A 7,280-nucleotide genomic window follows, 5' to 3' on the forward strand; every position below is an offset into this window, starting at 1 on the left:
ATCACTGGTATGAAAAGCAGTGGAGACTTCCAGGAAAACCAACAGGATGGTTGATGAAGAAAGTGTCAGGAAGGATTTTTATAAGCCCTTCCACAAGGAGAGGAAACAATATAGACTAAGCATGTTTGTTTGTAGCATTTACTCTACTCTTTTACAAAATAATTAATCTTTATTAATTTTGTAAAAGACGAGGCTTCAAATAATAAAAAACCCACATGGTAGAAATCCCCAGAATTTATAACAAAGGTAAGTAAAATTAAATGGGATACAAAATACAATTTCATCTTATTATTCTGTCTCTCTTCAGAGGCTCCTTAGTGGACAGCAGCAGAGGGTTTTTATTCACTATTACTCCTATTCAGAGTAGACCCATTGAAAAGAATGAATATGACAAACTCTGGATCGGATTTAACTAAATGAGGCTCATCAGTGGAAACCCTGCACAAAGACTTTGCTTGCATATTGGGGTTTTTCCTCTCTCCCTCCTGTGTGGCTCCATGAAGTGGACTGTGGGAGGAGTCAGGAGAACAGTGTGCTGAGGGAGAAGAGTGAGGGATCAGGATACCGGTAATTGTTCTGTCTGGCAAGCCAAAATGCTAATTCTGACCGGTGATGTTGAATCAACAGCCTTGGCATGTTGTTGAATTCTTCCTTCCAGTTTAGGGTTGCCATACAGTATTTCAAAAAGTGAAATACGCTCAAAATTGTCCAGCTTTTTAAACTGATTTCTGAAAATTCTGCCCAGATGCTATTTTTGGAGGACGAATCCTGGATATGTTCGGGAAATTCCAGATGTATGGAAGCCCTATTCCAGTTCATTAAATTCAGTGGGTCTCCTCTGAGTATAACTTGGTTGGATACAACCCCAAGTTCCAAAAAAAAGTAGTCATGCATCTTCAATGTAAAGTATTTCTTGGTGTTAGGAGTACCACAAGCTCATATACCTTGCATCCCTACCTTCAGAGGCTCTGCTCTCTCTATCGAAGAGATGCTCTTCACAGATGATGCAGCCTTGACAGCACACTCCAAGAAAACTCTAGAAGCTCACCAACCATTTTGCTCAAACCTGAAGAGAGTTTGGCCATCAGCCTGATGAAGATGAACCACCTGGTCAGGATGTTGCTACCACTCCAAGCATCATTGGTGAGGTGGTAGATGATTTTGTCTACCTGAGTTTCATCAGCACTAAGCTGGACAAGCGTATTGGCAAGGCAGCCATGTCAATGGCTTACTTCTCCAAATGGGTATGGGAGAGTGTGATGCTAATGGCCAAGATTAAGATGAAGGTCTACCAGGCGTGTGTGTTGAGCACACTGCTTTATGACTCATGGGCAACACCTCACTTCAGAAGATTGCCACTTGAGGGCAATTCCACCACAGCTGGACGTATGTGCCCTATTCTTGCCCACATCCAGCATTTCTGAGAATTTGACTGGGAGATGCAGCATAATTTAACCAATGTGAGATGCCTGCAAAATATGATTTTAAGTACTGTTTCCTTTACTTGTGCTGACATCAAGCAAATTGATTTACTATTCCATGTTTTTTCCCCAAAGCTGTATCACTCAACTCTGCCTAGGTCTCAATCTCAACATATCTTGTAAGTTTTCCATGTCCAGAGTCATTAACAGATGGTAAATTTTGGAAATTTGTCTTTTAGAGTTCACATTTGCTACTAACATAATTCCTTCAAAGTTCTCGTGGCCTGTGTTTTTATGCTTTGTCTTTGTGGTAAATAAACTTACTGTATTTGCTTAATATCGAGCCAGTTGTTACCTAACATATCCAGTGCCTCCTGCAAAGTTACTTCACTCTTGGGACCCACACTTGTATAGAACTGACATGGTCTGTACTGTTCCTTTCCTTTCCATCCCTTAATCTGTTGCACTCCATGAAGGAATGAACTATTAGGTTGGTAAAGCAAAGGCTGGGCTGGTGCCAGACCTTTCATCCAAACCTTAAGTGTTACTCTGAAATATGGATTGGAGACTCATGACAGAATTTTTGGACATTTGCCTAAACAGGGGAACTGCATTTACTCTTCAGCACAAGAGGTTTCTGGAGGGTCTTACAAAAATCCGTAACGGGACACTCCCTGCCCTCAGTTTTGTAGACACAACTTGAGAGGAAAAGAGATTGGGAGGAGGGGGGAAAAATCAAGACACTAGTTCTTAGTTACAAAGTTCTTACAGACCAATGGAAATAGGTCAAGGAAAAGAAAAGTCAAAAGTTGCAGATCTCTTAGCTGCTTCTCACCATAACCAAAACAAGGAAGAGATAGCACTGGATGCAAGAAAAGAAGAGAAGAGAAGAGAAGAGAAGAGAAGAGAAGAGATGGTTTTCCAAAGTGCCCTAAAATGTGTATTGTAGTTGTTCATTCCCAAAGCATTTTGGAAAAAGTTTGATTCTGCAGGGAAATCTAAAACATATAAAAAAGAATACATTACGTATCTTTTTTTAAAAAAACAACTGGAACATCTTGAAAACTTTTAAACACATCTTAACAAAGAAACGCACTTCAGAATAACCAACTGAATATTGTTGTTGTTGTTTAGTCGTTTAGTCGTGTCTGACTCTTTGCGACTGACGAGATCCAGCTCGCCATCAGTAAGAATCAGTCTCACACAGAGATGGGTTGAAGAATTCTGGCTGCTTTAGAGCTGCTGCAGCGCAGCCTTTATTGTGTAAAGTCCGAAAGATACAAAATACAAGGAATGCAACTTTTTCTAAGCCAGCAGATAAGGACCATCGCACTAGACCACGCAGATAATCAGGCTATGTTACGTGGGCCAATCATTTGGGGCAGCATGAGCTGTTCACGCGTTGATCATGCTCCAAGGATGCTTTTAGCTATGAAAGCACCCTGCAACTGTGCTCATGCTCTTATGTACAAGCAACCATTTTCCCACATGCCCTCTTTTCTTGTTTATATTATAAGAGGGAGGGGACTTTTTAATCATATATCTCATTACCTAAGCGTTTATATTTTGCAACATAAATTCCTCTTGTAACCCCTGTGGTGGGCCTTGGTTTGTACCACCATGCAGTACATTGGGAAATCAAAAAAGGCAAGCATTGAATACAACAGCACACCATAATGAATCCTGTAACAAGCAAAATTACAATTAGCGAAAGTTTTCTTAACCATGCTCTATTAGGTAACCAAGAAGACAATCATTCCCATAGATCAAAACCTTCGGGTGGATTCAAAGGATTATGGGCTATCATTTGTTCCATATAATCAATAATAGCAGAAATATTAGTCGATTGATCAGATATATACATACAACAATAAAAATGAATCAAGGCACAAATTTCACTTTTGGAAGCAAGGATTACATCTAAAACATAAAAAAATTTAAGCGCTACATCTCTTATTTCTGACATTTCTTTGTTGATTATTTTTAAAGCCAAGATGGTGGAATTAAACAAAACAAGCCTCGGTCCAATTTGCCAACTTATGCAGATCACGGTAATTTCTTGCAAGTGACAAAAACACAGGCGGTAAACTTATACAATTGTCCTTCATATTATTGCTAATCTTATATGAAGCATTTACTGGAATGCTGGAATACCACCACCAAAAGAAGCTCAAAGCTTCTCAAAGCTTTTTTTTCCTTCTCAGCAGCTAAAAGGCACTAGCCAAGCATATTGCAACAAGGTAGAGAATAGAGCCCATTGTCTTCGCAGGCCCTGCTAAAGAACCACATTGCAACTTGCTTTCTGTCCGGGAACCATGCCAAAGCACAAGAATGAAACAACTGGAACACACTGAAATCCCCTCACCCCCTCCCCTGCCAAGAGTCCACAATAGTTCCAAGACAGCTTTCTGTACATGCTCAGGGGAACACACCATGGGGCAGGAATCCTGAGGGAGGAGAAAAGAAGAAGAGATCTGGGGGGTAAAATCCAAGCGATGCCGGTCCTGCGAGGGCATCCTTCAAAGCCAGGCTCACTTCTCAAACAAGAGACAGCAAAACTGTAATGATATTTGGTGGTTGAAGTGGCTTCCCAGGGAAAAGGGGAGCCAATGCGGTAGGGACGAAGATGGCCTTTCAACGTGCCAGGAAACACTGGAACAGCTGTAGAAGGTGACTCCATCCAGGGCACGTCAATGGGGCGATGTCTCCAGCTGCAGTGCGGGTTGAGATTAGGTGGGAGGTCATCACTGGCATTTGAAGGTCTTGGAGAAGACGGTATCTCCCAGATGCCTTTTTTTCTGATGACAAAGATGGGTGTATTCCACAGGCTGGTGGAAGGTTCGATATGTCCCAGTTCGAGTTGTTCTGCAATTAACTGGGCTGCCACTGCAAGCTTTCCTTTAGGCAAGGCCATTGAAGAAGAAACTGGTTCGGTGGCCCAGGCGGGGGGCCAATCCTTGACGGCAATCACGGAACAGTCCGCCCCCGTGTCCAAGACCCCGTCAATTGTGCGGCCCCCAAGGGTCATCTGGATCTTTGGGCGTTCTTCCGTGACTGAGAAGGTAGCAGCCACAAGAGGGTCATGGTTTTGGGCTGACCCTGGGACGCATATGATTTTTGCTATAGGAGAGCCAGGTTGCAAATGCGCCGGGCGATCAGAGAAGACAGTCACATAGGGGTCATTTTGTTGTAACCCATGTAAAATATCTGGAACAAGGTGGATCCCTTGCTGTAAAACCTCTGACAATGGAAAAACAAGGCACTGTGCTGAAGAAGAAAAGCCAGCCCCCACTGACACTCTAGCTTGATGTGGCACAAAGGGAACTGGCAAGCGCAGGTCCTGAGTCAAAAAGAGGCGAGGTAAAGCCAGAGGTGGGGTTACCGGAGAGTGTGCTGGGTCACAGGCTTTATCCTTGGCAGGATTTTGGGATATGGTGGAGGACAGATCCATGGCTAGAAGGCGAGCTTTGTACGTCTCAGTCCCCACCGATTGGCAGGCTTTAAGCATATCTGCAATGGCTATATTGGGAGTTGTCATCAAAGGGCGTAGTGCTTGCTTACAGTCCTCATTCGCATTATCAAACGCAAGCTGGCGGACAATCACTTCTTGGGCTGCTGCGTCCTGAGCTTGTTGCTTAAGGGTGTAATACAAGCGATCGACAAATTGTCCATAAGGCTCTGTGGGGCCCTGGCGAACGCTGCTGGGTGTAGCATACACGTTACGCGGGAGAGTATGAGGCAAATGAAGCCATTCCACAATAGACACAGTCCCAGGCTTCTGGCCAGTGGTGTATAATATGGCCGTTGGAAGGAGTGGGGTGGCAAACACTGCAAGCGATAGCTGGTCCATGGAAAGAGAAGGGATCCTGTCCACCATACATCTGCGTAGGTGATCATTCACGGTTGTTAGAGCCTCTTCCATTGCAGGGGTAACTGTGACCTTGTCTGCTGGATCCTTATGTCCTTTAAGGGCAGAATATAGCGGAGACAGAGTGGAGGTGGGCAGGTCCAAGTAACTCTTTATCCAATTTAACTGTCCAAGGTCAGGGAACTGTAGTTGAGGTGCAACTGGAATGGCAGCAGCTGCGGTCAACTTGTGTTCCAAATACATAATAGGCAGGGTCCGCTGGATTTTTTCCTTAGCCACTGTCAATCCTGCTTGCTCAAACTGCTCGTGCCGGGCTGGACCTTCCTGCGGGGCGGCAGGAGCAATCACAGGAAAAAGATTAGGAGTTGTAGAATCAAAAGCCAGCAATGGGGAAGCGGCGCGAAGGGCCTCTTGAAGTGGGGTAGAAGCGGTGCCAGATGCCTTGGGCGGAGGAGGTGGAGGAGCGGGGGGTGTCGAAGGAGGAGGATCTGGGGGCTTTGGTGGGGCATATACCGGAAAAGCAGAAGAAGGCAATGCTGGATATAGCAAGGGAAAGGCAGCAGGCAAAGAAAAAGATGATGCAGCAGCCAGAAGGAGATTGGCTGGAGGCAAACTGGACATTGCTTTGTAAACTTTACACCAGGCATGCAAAACTTTGACATCAATTTGAGGATGGTTGTGGAAAAAATGTCCTACTTTTTCCCAGTCTTTTAAATCAGAAATGCCATTCTGAGGAACCCAGGGGCAGTGGGTGTCCAAAGCTTGAATAAGCGCCTTGAGGTCGGCATCAAGTACAACAAGGTTGTTACTGGCAAGAAGGAACTTAAGTTCATCAAAAAAATTCTGTTGTGGCGCCGAAAGAGACTGCCCCATAACAGCAGAAGGAGCGGGAGCACTCACCAGGGATCCGAAGTGGATGAAAGACGCGTCTGGAACCCGTGCCGGGCGAGGTGAGCGCTGAGAGGGCCGCAGCCACGCAAAGTCCGAAATCAGTCGAAGTCCGAGAGAGGCTGCCCCACAATGGCAGAAGGAACGGGAGCCTCACCGGGATCCGAAGCGGATGAAAGACGTGTGGTGAGCGCTGGACGATGAGAAACAACGTGGAGTCCGAAGGTAGTCACACGGGGCACCAAATGACGAGATCCAGCTCGCCATCAGTAAGAATCAGTCTCACACAGAGATGGGTTGAAGAATTCTGGCTGCTTTAGAGGTGCTGCAGCACAGCCTTTATTGTGTAAAGTCCGAAAGATACAAAATACAAGGAATGCAACTTTTTCTAAGCCAGCAGATAAGGACCATCGCACTAGACCACGCAGACAATCAGGCTATGTTACGTGGGCCAATCATTTGGGACAGCATGAGCTGTTCACACATTGATCATGCTCCAAGGATGCTTTTAGCTATGAAAGCACCCTGCAACTTTGCTCATGCTCTTATGTACAAGCAACCATTTTCCCACACGTGACCCCATGGACCAGAGCACGCCAGGCACGCCTGTCTTCCACTGCCTCCCGTGGTTTGGTCAGACTCATGTTTGTAGCTTCGAGAACACTGTCCAACCATCTCGTCCTCTGTCGTCCCCTTCTCCTTGTGCCCTCAATCTTTCCCAACATCAGGGTCTTTCCCAGGGAGTCTTCTCTTCTCATGAGGTGTCCAAAGTATTGGAGCCTCAGCTTCACGATCTGTCCTTCCAGTGAGCGCTCAGGGCTAATTTCCTTAAGAATGGATGTGTTTGATCTTCTTGCAGTCCATGGGACTCTCAAGAGTCTCCTCCAGCGCCATAATTCAAAAGCATCAATTCTTCGGCGATCAGCCTTCTTTATGGTCCAGCTCTCACTTCCATACTTCACTACCGGGAAAACCATGGCTTTAACTATACGGACTTTTGTTGGCAAGGTGATGTCTCTACTTTTTAAGATGTTGTCTAGGTTTGCCATCGCCTTTCTCCCAAGGAGCAGGCGTCTTTTAATTTCGTGACTGCTGTCATCATC

The sequence above is a fragment of the Podarcis gaigeae genome (assembly GCF_964106915.1).
Source record: "Podarcis gaigeae genome assembly, chromosome: 3".
NCBI lineage: Eukaryota > Metazoa > Chordata > Lepidosauria > Squamata > Lacertidae > Podarcis > Podarcis gaigeae.